We start from the raw sequence: 19,310 nt of genomic DNA on the forward strand, positions 1-19,310 counted from the left end.
AACATATCAGAATCTATGGGACACATTGAAAGCAGTTCTAAGAGGAAAATTCATTGCTTGGAGTTCATTCCTCAAAAAAAGAAAAAACCAACAAATAAATGATCTCATACTTCATCTCAAAATCCTAGAAAAAGAAGAGCAAAACAACAGCAAAAGAAGTAGAAGGCAAGAAATAATTAAAATCAGAGCTGAAATTAATGAAATTGAAACAAAAGAAACAATTGAAAAAATTGACAAAACTAAAAGCTGGTTCTTTGAAAAAATAAATAAAATTGACAGACCCTTAGCCATGCTAACGAAGAGAAGAAGAGAGAGAACCCAAATTACTAGCATACGGGATGAAAAAGGCAATATCACAACAGACACTTCAGAAATACAGAAGATAATAAGAAAGTACTTTGAATCCTTATACTCCAATAAAATAGAAGATAGTGAAGGCATAGATAAATTCCTTGAGTCTTATGATCTGCCCAGATTGAGCCAGGAGGATATAGACAACCTAAACAGACCAATAACAATAGAGGAAATAGAAGAAACCATCAAAAGACTACCAACTAAGAAAAGCCCAGGACCGGATGGGTATACAGCAGAGTTTTACAAAACCTTTAAAGAGGAACTAACACCAATACTTTTCAAGCTATTTCAGGAAATAGAAAAAGAGGGAGAACTTCCAAATTCATTCTACGAGGCCAACATCACCCTGATTCCGAAACCAGACAAAGACACTTCAAAGAAAGAAAACTACAGACCAATATCTCTAATGAACCTTGATGCAAAAATCCTCAATAAAATTCTGGCGAATCGGATTCAAATACATATCAAAAAAATTATACACCATGATCAAGTAGGATTCATCCCTGGTATGCAAGGTTGGTTCAATATACGGAAATCAATAAATGTTATCCACCACATCAATAGACTTAAAAACAAGAACCATATGATCATCTCGATAGATGCAGAAAAAGCTTTCGACAAAGTACAGCATCCCTTTATGTTCAAAACGCTAGAAAAATTAGGGATAACTCGATCATACCTCAACATTGTAAAAGCAATCTATGATAAGCCACAGGCCAGCATCATTCTGAATGGAGAAAAATTGAAGGCATTCCCTCTAAGATCTGGTACAAGACAGGGATGCCCTCTCTCGCCACTTCTGTTCAACATAGTCCTCGAAACACTGGCCAGAGCAATTAGGCAGACGAAAGAAATTAAAGGCATAAAAATAGGAAAAGAAGAACTTAAATTATCACTATTTGCAGATGATATGATTCTATACCTAGCAGACCCAAAAGGGTCCACAAAGAAGCTATTAGAGCTAATAAATGAATTCAGCAAAGTGGCAGGATATAAGATCAACACGCATAAATCAAAGGCATTCCTGTATATGAGCGACAAATCCTCTGAAATGGAAATGAGGACAACTACTCCATTCACAATATCCCCCCAAAAAATAAAATACTTGGGAATCAACCTAACAAAAGAGGTGAAAGATTTATACAATGAAAATTACAGAACCCTAAAGAAAGACATAGAAGAAGACCTTAGAAGATGGAAAAATATACCCTGCTCATGGATAGGCAGAACTAACATCATCAAAATGGCGATATTACCAAAAGTCCTATATAAGTTCAATGCAATGCCAATCAAAATCCCAACAGCATATCTTATAGAAATCGATAAAAGAATCATGAAATTCATATGGAATAATAAAAGACCCAGAATAGCAAAAACAATACTAAGCAGGAAGTGTGAATCAGGCGGTATAGCGATACCAGACTTCAAACTATACTACAGAGCAATAGTAACAAAAACAGCATGGTACTGGTACCAAAACAGGCGGGTGGACCAATGGTACAGAATAGAGGACACAGTAACCAATCCACAAAACTACAACTATCTTATTTTTGATAAAGGGGCTAAAAGCATGCAATGGAGGAAGGATAGCATCTTCAACAAATGGTGCTGGGAAAACTGGAAATCCATTTGCACCAAAATGAATCTGAATCCCTATCTCTCGCCGTGCACAAAAGTTAACTCAAAATGGATCAAGGAGCTTGATATTAAATCAGAGACACGGCATCTGATAGAAGAAAAAGTTGGTTATGATCTACACGCTGTGGGATCGGGCTCCAAATTCCTCAATAGGACACCCATAGCGCTAGAGTTAACAAATAGAAACAACAAATGGGACTTACTCAAACTAAAAAGTTTTTTCTCAGCAAAAGAAACAATAAGAGAGATAAATAGGGAGCCTACATCCTGGGAACAAATCTTTACTCCACACACTTCAGATAGAGCCCTAATAACCAGAATATACAAAGAACTCAAAAAATTAGACAATAAGATAACAAATAACCCAATCAATAAATGGGCCAAGGACCTGAACAGACACTTCTCAGAGGAGGACATACAATCAATCAACAAGTACATGAAAAAATGCTCACCATCGCTAGCAGTCAGAGAAATGCAAATCAAAACTACCCTAAGATACCATCTCACTCCAGTAAGACTGGCAGCCATTAGGAAGTCAAACAACAATAAGTGCTGGAGAGGATGCAGGGAAAAGGGCACTCTTGTTCATTGCTGGTGGGACTGCAAATTGGTGCAGCCAATTTGGAAAGCAGTATGGAGATTTCTCGGAAAGCTGGGAATGGAACCACCATTCGACCCAGCTATTCCCCTTCTCGGTCTATTCCCTAAAGCCCTAACAAGAGCATGCTACAGGGACACTGCTACATCGATGTTCATAGCAGCTCAATTCACGATAGCAAGACTGTGGAACCAGCCTAGATGCCCTTCAATAGATGAATGGATAAAAAAAATGTGGCATTTATATACTATGGAGTATTATTCTGCATTAAAAAATGACAAAATCATAGAATTTGGAGGGAAATGGATGGCATTAGAGCAGATTATGCTAAGTGAAGCTAGTCAATCTTTAAAAAACAAATACCAAATGACTCCTTTGATATAAGGGGAGTAAACAAGGACAGGGTAGGGACGAAGAGCTTGAGACGAAGATTTACATTAAACAGGGATGAGAGGTGGGAGGGAAAGGGAGTGAGAAGGGAAATTGCATGGAAATGGAAGGCGATCCTCAGGGATATACAAAATGTCATACAAGAGGAAAGGAGGGGTAAGACAAGATAATACAAATGGAAGAAATGATTTACAGTAGAAGGGGTAGAGAGAGAAAAGGGGAGGGGAGGGGAGGGGAGGGGAGGGGAGGGGAGGGGAGGGGGGATAGTAGAGAATAGGACAGACATCAGAATACATCAGACACTAGAAAGGCAATATGTCAATCAATGGAAGGGAAACTGATGTGATACAGCAATTTGTATACGGTGTAATAGGGGGAGTTCATAATCCACGTGAATCAAACCGTGTAATATGATGTATTAAGAACTATGTAATGTTATGAACGACCAATAAAAAAAAATAAAAAAAATTAAAAAAAAAGAGGAAAAAAATAAATAAATAAATAAATAAAATGCAAGGACATCTCTGTCTTTTGAGAATATGTGATATTTACACACAGATGTTAAAATTTTTCAAATCGATCCCAAAATTATGACTGAGCTAAAACCTGCAATGATTTTATTTCTATTAGTTATTGAGAATCGATCATTTTACTTCTGTTGTATTATATCACTTCTCTCTCTTTCTAGATTGGTGGACATAGAGTTGCTCTACCAGCGGAACAATTCTTTTGGGCACTACTGAATTAAATTGTTTAATTTTCAAATACTAGAAGCTTTTAGAACTTGGAATTAGACTTTACCCATCACATGTTAATCTATTCTTCATAAGAGTTAAATGAAAATATGAAGTACTTGGATATAAACAGAAGAAAAATCATTAGGTAATTGACAATATTATCTTTGGGTACATGCTGAGTCATTAATAAACAGATGAATCTGTACAAGGTACATACCTTTGGAAAATCAAGCATAGGAAATATTTGAAAGAAAGGAAAGCACCTGATAATCAGGAGAGATGGTGTCCAAAAGGACAAGTTGAACTTTTCAAGTACAATGCATGAATTATTAATATTACATCAATTATTTAGAAAACAATTTTTATTTTTCAGTGAATTATGAAAAGATTCATGATAGTTGGGTTTTGTGATTATAACACCACTGTTTACCTAAGAATATCTCTATCTCTTGTTTTATATACATGTGCCCATAATCACAACCCAATGTTAAAGATGTTATAGATGATTTAACCTTAACCAGTTTCCTTGTATTAACTTTTACAATTACTGAAAAAGACATTTAACATTTTTAAATACCTGTGTCATAAAGAATAGCAGCAAAAAAGTTGGAAAAAATAATTATGTAATAGCTGATAAATAATTCTGTACACAAAATATAATAATATAAATGCATTAATGTTTCTAATCATATTTTTCTACCTTGCACTTACAAGAGAAATCTAACCTTTTTCACTTATTTCCTACCTAGAAATTTCATGGCTGAGTCAGAACTTGAACTCAAAAGGGAAAAAAGAAATGAGTCAGAAATTCTTTGAAATGCGCCCCCCCCATATATATGCATATGTGTGTATATACATATATGCTAATTTTCTTGTCCATATTAACAGAAAATAGTTCTGTCTCCATAATGTCATCTAATGTTATAAATGCAAAGTTAATAACATAATTAAAAAGCCTTTCACTAGCCAGGTATGGTGCTGCCTCCCTATAGTCCCAGCTACTTGGGAGGCTGAAACAGGAGAATTGCTTGAGTCTAAGAGTTTGGAGCCAGTCTGGGCAACAAGCAAGACCTAATTTCGGAAGTAGTTCTTCTGAGCCCAAACACCTATTCTTTACTACTTGGACCCTTTTTGTGGATACAGAATGCTCAGCTTTGGTCACACTTCAGAATGGGGCCTATGTAACTGAAATTTGTCTTTCCCCTCAGGAGGAGCTCAATCTCACAGCTTCTAAGGTACCCAAGGCTTAGATTTCATTATTTATGCATGATACTGCAACATTCAGTAAGCAGGATAAATGGAAGTGAATCTGAGTTTTACTCATGGTATGAATATGCACAGCAACTTGTAATGTCCTTTGTAGTAAACTCTGGATGGTTGTTCACATGTGGAATAATAGGTAGGAGCCAGATACTGCTCAGCATCTACCAAAATGTGAAGATCATTTCTTATGCTCTAGTCCCCAATAACAAATACAGCCTTTAGATATTCGATAGATGACATATAAACAATTCTTTACTCCCAAGTATACCCAAGCAGTATTTTTCATGAAAAAAGTATGACTACTTTGTACTCCATTAATCAATAATGCATTAAAAATGGTTTCTACAAACTCTAATGGCAACATAGTTTAGTAGGAAAAAAGAAGACATTAATGATTAAAGACCTACAGGCTCCTCCAAGCCACCAATCACTTATTCTTGCAGCCTTGCATTTTTCAAATTCCTTTGCTAGGATATGGGAAGGGGACCCAAACAAAGCAAGCACTATGAAATGTTCACTGAGAACACTGGATACATGTTTTCAGGAGTCAGCAAGTAGTCAAGGACAGCAAGTTCACTCCAATTCCATCACCATGCCACTCCACCCTACCCCCACACCCCTGTAAGGGAATAATGCAATGACATCTGTGAGATAATAAGTTTAATGGAGGATGTCATTGGGATTGAGTCAGGTCTCAGAGCAGAATTTAAACAGGGATGTTTCGCAGCAGTCCCAGGATTTTTAATCATCTTTCCTCTGCACTTGTTTCAAAAGAAGCAAGAAGGATCCTCCTATAACCTTAGCTTCCTGTTCAGGTTGGCTACAGTGGACACAAGAGTTCATATCTAATTGGCTTATCCACTCTGAAAGCAAACACAAAGAAAAGGAATCTACTTTTCATGGTACAAATTGCATATTTTCTTTTAACATGTATAAACGTGAAGCAAAATTCAAGAATCTTTAAAGAAAAAAATCTGTCAATGAGTAAAAGGTACAATCCAGCTCTTTCTTCTTGAACATTTCCTTTGGAAAGTCTCTTAATTAGCCTCCATTTAAACTACTCACGAAAGGACTGGGGATACTGCTCAGTGGTAACACACACTTGCTTAGCCCTATCTGGATTCTATCTCCAGGAAAAAAAAAAACTTTAATTACTCCCTCACCAAACTAATATCCATGTTGAAATCAAATGATAAGCATCTGTTAAAGGAAAAATTGGTGTTTTTTTTCTATTATCATGTACTCAACACATATTGGCAACCAAAATATGTCTGTGGATTTTTCTTCAACACAAGCAGTTCTCCAGAAGACACCAAATTAGTGTCCTATGATTCACTTTGATTCTGACATTACTTATGTGAAGATAGCTTCAGACCTCACAAGTAAAAAGTTCAGTCCCAGAAGATGACCCCCTCCTGCAGATTCCAATCATAAGCCCCAGATTGTGACCTATGTTTGTGGCCAACTGGCTATAAATTGGGGTTTCCATGATCCCCTTCTTGGTTAATTTTTACAACAGCTCACAGAACTTAGGGATATGCTCATGTTTCCTAATTTATTATAAAGGATATTCCAAAGGATAGAGGTGAATAGACAGATAGAAGAGAAGCACGTGACAAGGTACTTGGAAAGAGTTATGGAGCTCCTATGCCCTCTTGGGGAAAAACATCTTCCAGAACACCCCTGTGTTCAGCAATTTGGAAGTTCTTCAAATTCTTCAGTTGTAGGGTTCTCTAATGGAGGCTTTATTACATAGGCATGATCATATAAAAATCATTGATATTGGTGACCCATGCACCCTTCAGATCCTCTGCCCTCCTGAAGGTCAGAGGGTTGGGCTAAAAGTCCTGATTTTCTACACATGCCTCCCTTTTTCTGGTGACCAGTCCCCATCAAGAAGCGAGCTATGAGTTCTGAGTGATAAATTATTTCATAAGTCACTTCATTAGCATATGAAAAAAAATCACTGTGGAGATTCCAAGAGTTTTAGAAGCTGTGTGCCAGGAACCTGGGACAGGAACCAAATATATGTTTCTTTTTTATTTATTTTTATTGGTCCATTATAATTGTACCTCATAGTGAGATTCATTATGCCATGATACATGTACATGACATAATTATTATATCACAATATCACAGGGTCCTTCTATCACCCTAGTCAATTATAGGCCCACCAGATGGCCTATATATTGACCAACAGATATGTTTGTTTCTGCTCTGTTTCTACTGGCTGAACTTGATAAGATAATCAAAGCATTTAGTTAACTATTACATGAACTACTTAAACATAGGTCCAAATATATATATATATATATATATATATATATATATATATATATATATATATAGACATTATTCCACAAAAACCTAGCTGACATTTTTGAGAGACATTCAAAACATGACCACTATCAAAACTTGCTATTTTATTAGGTATGAATGAAATAGAAGGATCACAAAAATCTAGATGGAGTGTGAAGACATGCACCTTCACAAATATTTTAAATTTTTTACCCTTTTTAGATAAACAGAAATCTGGAAAATAGATCATCAGGTACAAAGAATTATGGGTACAGTGTAGCCACAAAAAAAGATAAAAAGATTCAATCAATGGAGTGTCCCTCAAAGTAAGGCCATAGATTATATCAATAAGATTAGCAAAAGAATATACTTTTAAATGTTTTACACTAACATAATATATTTGAATTAGGTGTATGTTTTCCAGCCCTTTCCAAATGGCTTTCTCAACTAATCCACCACCCATTGTTCCTAACCACTTGGGGAAGAGGGCTTCCACTGTTTTCTTAATCTAACCAAATTTTGCTTTCTCATAATACTCAACCTCTCCCAAGGCACACCTCTAAAAATTGTATTTATTAGGAAATCTCCATGTAGCATGATTTTTAAAAAAATGCTGCAAGTAAAAAGATAGCAAGGCTTTTCATTCCAACAGGGAGTCGTGATAAGGAAACCTATCAACCTGCATGAATTAAGATTTCATTTTGGTTTCAATTTACTTTTAACCCTGTTATCATCCCATGACATTTTGTACTACTGGGTAGGAGGGAGGGGGTATAAGTATTTTGTACAGACGTAATTTATGGCAATTTAAATTGAGTCAAGAAGTTAATAACTTTGAAATAATGCATGCACCTCATACTGAGTTTAATCAAGGTTTATTAAAAGATGGGTTACTTATACCTTTTTGCCCTTCATGTATCCTCATTTAAAAACAAGCTTGCCAGGAATTAAGTCAACAATCCTTATGGTACTCTTAGTATTTTCAGAAATGTGAGGCTTTCTTTTTTTTATAAAAGTGGCTTCAGTCGGGACTTAAATGGTTAAGAAGGGTCCAAGAGCTCACCTTTACCACTGCTCCAGTGCATTATCAGCAGAAAGCACATTTCCTGTCCCTCTGAAATTGTGGAAAATGACACTGTTGTGAAGCTTCTGGGACTTCTCAATAAACATGAATATTCAGCACCAGAACAGAACCTTCAGCACATCAAATTAAATGTAACCTTAAGAAGGGTTTATCATTTTTAACTCATTTGCATTCGCCTCCCCCTAGACTTCTCTTCCCAACTGAGTAAGATGACTCTGCACCTCTACCCAAGTCAGCCTGAATTTTACATAACTGAGTGAGGAAGCAAGTAGTCCCCTTCTCTGGGGCTCTAGGGTGAGGAGCCAGGCAGTCACCAGTCAGACTATTCAAGTTCTATACAAATGTGTTAGCAATTCTCAGCAAGTATTGATAGAGTGCAAACATGAGAAACCCAATAGAAACTGGTTTAAGTAACAGCGGTTTTTGCTTCAATTCACCTAGAAGGGCAGGGAGTGAGATGGACGGATGCAGGCAGAGCTGGTTTTAGGGTTCATATTTCTTCTTCTTCCATAGTCTCTGTTTTCCCAGGAAATTCTTACTGTATAAAGGCAAAGATAGTGTGGGTATGGTCCTCAGAGTCTGCATATTCAATGGAAAGAGCATCCCTTGACTATGTATGCCAGTCTTCAGATCGTGCCACCTCTATTTAGGTAACATGCCTATGCTCTTGGTAGAGAACTGAAGGACACATGACTGAGAATCTTTTCAGAATCTCAGGTTGCAGGAAAAAAAATACCATTCTCAAACTGAACAGATGCAGAACAGACTACAAAAATAAGAGAGCCAATACCCACAAATACCTCTTAATACAACCAGTAATGGCGGTAGGCAGGAGGATAAGCACTGGTGACCATAGGGTACAAGCTTCCAGGTAAAGGGCTGTGTGGGAAGACTGGACCTACAAGTTGCAAGTGCCTGAGTCATCTCCTTTAGATTGTTTTCCCTCTGTGAAGCAAGCCCCAGTTTGTAGATTTACTTAAAGAGTTAGATATTCTCTTTGGAAAGCCCTTACCATGGCACCTGCCACAGAGTCGATGTTCAATAAACAATAATTATTTGGACAAAACTAAAGAACCAAGATTAATTCTAAATCTCAGCTGAAAAAAGCAGAGATTTTAAAACATACTTTAAATATACAATTTACCCTCTATGTCAGCAAGTAAATAAATGGACATATTTGATTTAAAATATTTCAAATAAGAAGTAACCTGAATTTATAAAATTTCAATTATATATAGTGTACATATCAATGTATTCTTATATGACATTTGTTGGAGTATTACAGTGATTAATTCTCAAACAAAGCATGCTCTGAGGGTGTGTAGTTGCAATAACTATGTTGCAAATTATTTCAGTCTCAATATTCACATTGATATTTAATATACACTGAATAATTAGCACTACTCAAACTGGGCTAAATGGGTTTCTAAAAACAGAAACACACTCAGGCAGCAGCAAAGACTTGTGGGTAAATAGGGAATGGGAGGTTATTCAGAGTTTGAAATCCCATCTCCAGCTCTCACAGTTAACCTGCTCTGCAACCTCACCTGACAGTGCCCTGACTTCTCACCACTCAACACATCTGCAAAATAGAAAGCTTTTGGACTCTAATCACTTCCAAAAGAGAGTTTTTGTTTGAGAACATGCCATAGAAAATAATTTATTTCAATTCTTAAGTTCCACTCACCTACCACGACAATTTTATTAAGTGAGCCAGTAATGAATATGTATATACCTATCCCTCTTGTTGCACATACATATTAATTGAGTTTCAATGTAAAAATCCAAAGATATTATATAAACATACTTCATAATTAATAAAAGAATTGAAATCCACAGAGAATCAGAGAAATACAGGGGTGGACGTAGCCCTAGAATTGACCTACTCCAATGTCTTCCTTTTACAGTGAGAATGAAGACGAGTATATATTTTCTAGGGTAAGATACAGAAAACGTCCATTTTACCACCTCAATTAGGCAAGAGAATTTTATTAATTTAAAAGTTATTTTAAGTGCATTATTAGTTCTTTCAGACAATAGAGTAGAAAAACATAAGTTTTTAAACAAAGGAATATGTAAGAGGAAGGACTGAAGACAGATGGTACAGATCAAGGACTGAAAACATGTTGAAAAGATGTCCTTGACAGGGGAAATGTAGGAAGATCCTTAGCCAAAGAGAAGAATGGAAGAGCTGAGGGAAGCAGAGACTCCTGAGAAAGTCCACTAGAACCTTCAGTCCCACCAAGACCTCACATGGCCATCTACAGAGTGAAGAGGCAGATAGATTACTTCAAAGGGAGAAAAGTAAGTGTTAGACCAGGACGCAAGAAAAGACCACTGACTCCAATTAAAATGAAATTAAAGCAAGGTTATTATTTCGACCGGCCGGGCTGCCTCTCCCTCCCAAAACGTCGGGAACAAAACAGCAACTCCAGCTTTCCTGCAGCCCAGCTTTATAGCCCAGAAAGTTACACAAAGTGGGGTTACAGATAACAGAACTCTGACAAGCATCACACTAATGGTAGTTTACATTTTTGCTGGCCTCAATATCAGAATTTATGAGGACCATTAGAGCCTCAGAGAGGGTTGTTGTCTGGCCAGGGAAGGCCAATATTTATGAGGTGTCACTAAGTTTCAGAGAAGGCTGCTATCTGGTCAGAGAGCCAGGCATGGGTGAGTTCAAGGCATTCCAAGCAGGTTCAGAATTTGCAGTAATTTATAGTAAAGCCAAAATTATCTTTTCATGGCTTTGTGGCAAGATGGCTCCTAATTTTAAGAAAAGATCAGGTTGGGTACTAGAAATCAATGAAAATTTTCACCTTAGGCGCCAATATCAGGCTACCAAACTAGCATTTGATAAGGAAAATGTTAAATAAAATGTTATCACATCATCTGTTTTGAGCAACTAGGAGAGAATTCCAAAGAACAGGTGATTATGACCAGATAACATGTGCCAAATGCCTAGAGAATAAACGAACCAATTGCATTTAATGATAGAAATTTTAAGGAATCTTAAATAAACAGTCTCTGTGACCTTATTTTTATGGGTCTGAGAACAACTGCTCAAAAGCGTCTTCGCTGAGCAGGACTTTTGGAACAGTGAAGTGAGGTGCTCAGCAAATCCTCTCCTAAATCTAACACACTGGTCAAAAACTAAGGTTTTCATGATTCTGGAATGGACAGGGGTACAATTTCAATGGAAAGGGAGCATGGCAGAGAATAATTGTTGAACCCTGGGTGATAGCAGTGGGAGTCTCTAAAGCTGCTACCTAACTCCATCCCCAGCCCAGTCAGCAGGAGCAGCCCAAGAGCCTCCCAAGAGCCTTGCAGCCTGGGACAGGCTGTGAAGCCAGCAGCTTTTTACCCAAGGGAGGATGTCTTGATTCAGAATAAGGGTTAGAAAAAGCCTAGGCTCCTGTGCTGTCAGAAATACTAGTCATCTTGATGTTTAAAAGCACAGGGAGGACCAAAGTGACAGGAAGCCTGAGGTGGTGAACCTGGCTGGGTCCAGTAACAAGTCACAGACTATCTGTAATGTAACAAGGAGATCCAGGCACTGTGTGGGCCTTGGTCTACCACTGCACATCCCAAGCAGTCTGGGACGCTTCACACAAGCATGGGTGAGACTAGATAGCAATTCATGCATCCCTCGCTGAGCAGGAAGTCAGCAAACAGCAGAGGCCTGAGCAGGAAGGCAGGGAAGACTCAAAAACTGATTATTGAACCCAGTTCCTGAACCACACAGATATTCACCCTTGGCAAAGGATAAAAATGTGATTGGCTTGAGAAGCTTGAACACAAACGTTTGACCAGTTGTTGTCCAACCACCAAGTTATGTTGACTCCAGGGGGCCCTCTAGGAAGCCAGAATTTTAAATTGAAAAAAAAAAATTTTTTTTAAGATAGTAATAAAGCACTATGCGAAGACAGCAGGTTCCATGCAACTTACTAAACAAATAAAACAGTAGAAAGAAAACTAAAAACTCAGCAGGGAGAAATTCAGAATCCAGAGTTGCTACAACATAACAAAAATTTCCATTTTTCAACAACAACAAATGAAATCTGGAAAGGGAAAGTATGCCCTCTATTGGAGGGCAGGATTAAAGTCCGCTGAAATTGTAAAGATTCCCAAATGATGAATTTAGCAGATAGAGATTTTGATTTTCAAAATATGTCTAACCACTATACATATGTTCAAGCACTAAAAGAATCATGCTCATAAAAATTAAAGGAAATTGTGAAAGTATGACACATTAAATACAAAAACTCAATAGAAAAAAATAATTTTTAAATGGAAAAATGATTTCTGTATTTAAAAAGCATAATAACTACCTCAATTTATAAATCTGACTCAATAAGAAAGACAAATAGTATTCCTTCATCAATTCATCCATAAAATATGTACCATTAGGTCAGTATTAGCAAACCAAAGAAACAAGAGAACCAAAATAACAGGCAACAGTAGCCATCTTGATGTATGTGAAAATAGATACAAAAAATCCTCAAAAAATATTAACAGAACAAATCTAGTAACCTATATTAAAAAACATGCACCATGACTACATGGAATTTACCCCAGAAATGATGTAAATTTCACTTAACATCAAAGGATTGAGTAATGTATCATGTGGATTAAAGGACAAAAATGACATCAACATCTCATCAAACTCAGAAAGCATCTGACAATAATCTAACATCTACTCCCACTTAGATTCTTTACAAAGTAGAGAAAGAAGGGGACCTTCCTCAACCTGATAAAAACTCTATAGTTAATATCAAATTAGACTTTCCTCCTAAGTTTGGGAAGAAGGAAGATTCTCTTTGCTGTTTTCACTATCCTAACATGGTACTGGAAGTTCTAGCCAAGAGGAGGAGGAGGAGGAAAAACTGAAGAAGAGCAAGGAGGAGGAGAAAAAGAAGACTGAAAAGAAGGAAGGAAAGGGGGAAGAAGTAAAACTGAAATTTCCTTCAACAGGCAATAAAATACTGTAGAAAATCCTGTAGCATTCACTCAAATACTAGTGGGACAAATAAGTTCCGAAAATGTGCATAATACAAGATTGATGTTTCAAAATTTTATAGTTTATTTGTCCACCTTTATTGAGTTATAACTGGCATGTAAAAACCATACATAATTAATGAATACAACCTGATAAGCTTGGACACACATATTTATTGTTAGCATCATCACAATCTAGGTAATAAACATCTATCACCTCCAAAAATTCCTTATTTCCCTACTTTAGTTTGCTTTTTAGTAATTTGTGGAAAGAACTTCACTTAATATTGGATCTAACCTCTTAACAAATTTTAAGTACAGAATACCTTATTATTGACTGTAGGCACCAGCACAGTAGATCTCTGGAATCAGCTTGGACAACTGTGACCTCCACCACAGCAACACTACTCCCGCATGCCCGGCCCCACCACTGGCCATGGCTGCTATACTGTCTATTTCTGTAACTCCAGTTACTGTGGATGCCCTGTATAAGAGAGACTATGCAACATCTGTCCTTCCAGAACCATCTTCTTTCCATTACCACAAAGTCTTCTAGCTCCATATATGTTGGTGCAATGGTAGGGGCTTCCTCCATAAAATTTCATGGCATTGGAATTTTTTTTGTTTTGTTTACTTTTTTTTAGGTTCACATTTTGCTTTTTTAAAATTTATTTATTTCTTCCAATTCGTTATATATGACAGCAGAATGAATACATATAGAGCATAATTTTTCATGTCTCTGGTTGTACACAAAGTAGGGTCACATCATTCATGTCTTCATTCATTTACCTGGGGTAATGATGTTCATCTCATTCCACCATCTCTCCTACCCCCCTAACCCATCCCATCCCCTCACTCCCCTTTGCCCTATCTAAAGTTATTCCATTTCTCCCATGCTAGTCCCCACCCCATCCCCATTATGGATCAGCAGCCTCATATCAGAGAAAACATTTTGCATTTGGTTTTTGGGGATTGGCTTACTTCACTTAGCACTATATTCTCCAACTTCAATCATTTACCTTCAAATGCCATGGTTTTATTCTCTTTTAATGCTGAGTCATATTCCACTGTGTATTATACCACAGTTTCTTTATCCATTCATCTACTGAAGGGCATCAAGTTTGGTTCCACAATTTATCTATTGTGAATTGTGCTGCTATACACATTGATGTGGCTATGTCTCTGTAGTATGCTGTTTTTAAGTCCTTTGAGTATAAACCAAGGAGTGGGATTGCTGGTCAAATGGTGTTTCCATTTCTGGTTTTCCAAGGATTCTCCATACTGCTTTACATATTGGCTGCACTCATTTGCAGTCTCATCAGCAAAGTATGAGTGTGCCGTTTCCCCCACATCCTCGCCAACACTTACTGTTACTTGTATTCTTGATAGCTGCCAATCTGACTGGAATGAGATGAAATCTTGGAGTAGTTTTGATTTGTATTTCTTTAATTGCTAGAGATGTTGAACATGTTTTCATATATTTGTTGATTGATTGTATATCATCTTCTGAAAAGTGTTTGTTCAGTTCCTTGTCCCATTTATTGATTCAGTTAATTGGTTTTCTGGTGTTAAGATTTTTGAGTTCTTTATATATCCTAGAGATTAGTGCTCTATCTGATGTGCATGTGGTAAAATTTTTCTTCCTATTACATAGGCTTTCAATGCATCTCACTGTTTCTTTTGCTGAGAAGAAGCTTTTTAGTTTGAATCCATCCCATTTATTGATTCTTTATTTTATTTTTTGCACTATAGGAGTCTTTCTAAGGAAGTCAGGGCCTGATCTGACATGTTGAAGATTTGAGACTGCTTTTTCTTCTATTAGATGCAGAGTCTCTGATTTAATTCCTAGGTCTTTGATACACATTGAATTGAGTTTTGTGCACGGTGAGAGATGGGGTTTAATTTCATTTTGTTGCATATGGATTTCCATTTCTCCCAACACCATTTGTTGAAGAGGCTATCTTTTTTCCAATACATGTTTTTGGTGCCTTTGTCTAATATGAGATAACTGTATTTATCTGGGTTTGTCTTTGCATCCTGTATTCTGTACCATTGATGCCAATACCATGCTATCCTTGTTACTATTACTCTGTAGCCTAGTTAAAGTCTGATACAGTGATGCCACCAGCTTCACTCTTCTTGCTAAAGATTGCTTTAGCTATTCTGGGTCCCTTATTTTTCCAGATGAATTTCATGATTGCTTTTCCTATTTCTTTGAGGAATGTCATTGGAATTTTGATTGGAATTGAATTAAATCTGTATAGTGCTTTTGGTAGTATGGTCATTTTGACAATATTAATTCTGCCAATCCAAGAAAAAGGGAGTTCTTTCCATCCTCTAAGGTTCTCTTTAATTTCTTTCTTTAGTGCTGTGTAGTATTTCTTGTAGAGGTCTTTCACTTCTTTCATTAAATAGATTACCAAGTATTTTATTTTATTTTATTTTTGGAGTTATTGTAAATGGGGTAGTTTTCCTAGTTTCTCTTTCAGGGGATTTGTCACTGGTGTACAGAAATGCCTTTGATTTGGAGGTGTTCATTTATATGCTGCTACTTTGCTGAATTCACTTATTAGTTCTAGAAGTTTTACTGATGGAATTTTTTGGGTTATTTAGGTATAGAATCATGTCATAAGCAAATAGTGATAATTTGAGTTCTTCTGTTCCTATCAATATCCCTTGAATTTCTTTAATCTGTCTAATTACTCTGGCTAGAGTTTCAAGAACTATGTTAAATAGAAGTGGTAAAAGAAAAATCCCTGTCTTGTTCCAGTTTTTGAGGAAATTCTTTCAATATTTCTCTATTTATTTTGAAAATTTGTACTCCAATAAAATAGAAAATATCAAAGACATTGACAACTTTCTGGGGTCACATGATTTGCCTACCCTGAGTCAGGAAGATATACACAATTTAAACAGATCAATTTCATGCAATGAAATAGAAGATGCCATCAGAAGCTACCAACCAAGAAAAGCCCAGGACCAGATGGATACATAGCTAAGTTCTACAAGACCTTCAAAGAAGAATTAATACCAATACCACTCAAATTATTTCATGAAATAGAGAAACAGGAAACACTTCCAAACTCATTCTATGAGGCCAATATCACACCGATTCCAAAACCAGAGACACATCAAAGAAAGAAACTTCAGACCATCATCTCTAATGAACATAAATGCAAAGATTCTCAATAAAATTCTGACAAATCAAATACAAAAACATATCAAAAATATAGTGTACCACAATCAAGTGGGGTTCATCCTAGGGATACAAGATTGGTTCAACATACAAAAATCAATAAATTCATCACACCAATATACTTAAATATAAAAAGCATAGGATCATCTCAATAGTCTCAGAAAGTGCATTCGACAAAATACAGCACTCCTTCATGTTCAAAACACTAGAAAAACTAGGGATAACAGGAACATATCTCAACATTGTAATAACCATGTATGCTAAGTCCCAGGCCAGTATCCATCTCTTGGCATTGTATACACTAACAGTGATCAATTGAAAAGGAAAATTAAGCAAAAGATACTATTCATAATAGCATTTTAAAAACATTAGCTGGGCGAGGTGGCGATGACTATAATCCCAGCAGTTCAGGAGGCTGTGGCAGGAGGATCATGAATTCAAAGCCAACCTCACCAATGGGGAAGTACTAAGCAACTCAGTGATACCCTCTCTCTAAATAAAATACAAAAAAAGGGCTGGGAATGCTGCTCAGTGGCTGAGTGCCCCTGAGTTCAATCCCTGACACCTCAAACAAATAAATAAATAAATAACAAAAAGTATAAAATAGGGCTGGAGTGTGGATCAGTGGTAGAGCATTTGTCTAGCATGTGTAAGGCACTGGGTTCAATTCTTAGCACTGCATATAAATAACTAAAATAAAGGACCATTGCCAACCAAAAAATATTTTTTAAAAAAAGGTATAAAACATTTAGAAATAAATTTAACAAAAAAAGTTAAGAATAGTACATTGAAAGCTAAAAAACACTGCTGAGACAAATTAAAGATCTAAATAAATAGAGAAATATTTTATGTTAGAGAATTGAAAGATTCAAAAATCAGTAAAGGAACTATTTTTCCCAAATTGATTTTTAGACCAATACTCCAGTAGAGAAATTGTCAAATTAACTATAAATTTTATATGGGAATCAGAACCCAAAATAGCCCAAACTGTCTAAAACAGAAGAAAGTCAGAGTACTTATTTATTCTGATTTCAAAATACATAATAAAGCTATAGCAATCAGGATCATGTGATACTGGCATAAAGACAGACACAGATCAAGGAAACAAAATACAGAAATAACTCCATACATTTATGGCCAATTTATTTTTGATAAGGGTATCAAAAATTGAGAAAGAATAATGTTTGAACAATTGGATATCAATAGGCAAAATGATTAATTTAGGACATATATTGACATCATAAACAAAAATTAACTGAGAGTAGAAGATATCTAAGTGTAAGAGCTACAATGATAGAATTTGTATATGAAAATATAAGAGAAAATTTTATTTTCTGGCTTCAGCCATAAGTTCTTAGACAAACCTTGGTTAGTTGGACTTCAGCAAAATTTAAAACTTTTTACTTAAAAAGACATCATTTAGAAATTGAAAACAAAATCCACCAAGGGAAAATGTTCATATATCAGATGAAGTTCTAGACTATGTATTTTAAAAAGAAAAAATACTTGCCTCTTAAAATGCAAATATTAAAAGTCAATTCAAAACATAAAACTGAAAAGAATTTATTGAAGAAGATATAAAAATAACTAACACATGAAAATATGGTCAGTATCATTAATTATTATAAAACTTCAAATTTAAAATATAAAAATATCATTTTACACTAATTAGAATGTCTGCTATCCAAAGCAGATAATTAAAAGTGTTGACAAAGATGTGGAGAAACTGAAAATTTCAAGTATTGCTGGCAGAAATGTAAAATGGGCAGCCACCTTTCCTATCCTATCCCCTACTATAGGAAAGGTAGCAGAATACAACAGTTACTAATAGGGCATTATGTAAAATTGTGGATGTGTAACTGACATGATTCTGCAATCTGCATTTGGGGTAAAATTGGGAGTTCATAACCCACTTCAATCTAATGTATGAAATATGATATGTCAAGAGCTTTGTAATGTTGTGAACAACCAATTAAAAAAATAAAAAAATAAAATAAAATGGGCAGCCACTCTGTATAGCAGTTTGGCAGTTTCTTAAAAAGTTAAACATAAATTTTTATATGAACCCCACAATTTTATTCCTAGATGTGAGTCAGCTTTTTATCGCTGTGACCAAAACACCTAATAAGAACAACTAAGAGGAAAAAAAGTTTACTTTGGTCTCAGTTTCAGAGATTCAGTCCAATATGGCCTAATCCATAGCTCTGGACCCAAGGTGAGGAAGAATAACATTCTAGAAGGGCATGGCAGAGGACAGCTACTCACCTCATGGCAGCCAGAGAAAGAAAAGGAAACCAGGGAGACAAGACATAATCCACAAAGACATGACCCCTGCGACCTACTTCTCTCAGATGTGCCCCACATGTTTACAGTTCCCACCCAGGAGAGTAGTAATTTCAAGCTATTAATCCATCAAATGGATTAATCCACTGATCAGGATATAGCTTTCATAATCTAAACCCTAAACCTCTGAATATTTCTGTATTATCTATCATATAAGCTATTTGGGGGAGCCACCTCACATCCAAACCTTAACACTAGATAAATAAAAATGTACACACAAGGACTCATACCCAAATATTCATAGCAGCAGTATTCATATAACCAAAAACTGAGAACAGTGCAAATGCTTATCAACTGGAGAATGAATGAAGAAACATGTATCTGCTCAATGAAAGCCTTTACAGCAATGAAAGAAATTTCCGATATACCCTATAATAGAATATTATGCAAAAGATTACATATTGCATAAGT

Source organism: Urocitellus parryii, chromosome 1 (genome assembly GCF_045843805.1).
Source record: "Urocitellus parryii isolate mUroPar1 chromosome 1, mUroPar1.hap1, whole genome shotgun sequence".
NCBI classification, from domain to species: domain Eukaryota; kingdom Metazoa; phylum Chordata; class Mammalia; order Rodentia; family Sciuridae; genus Urocitellus; species Urocitellus parryii.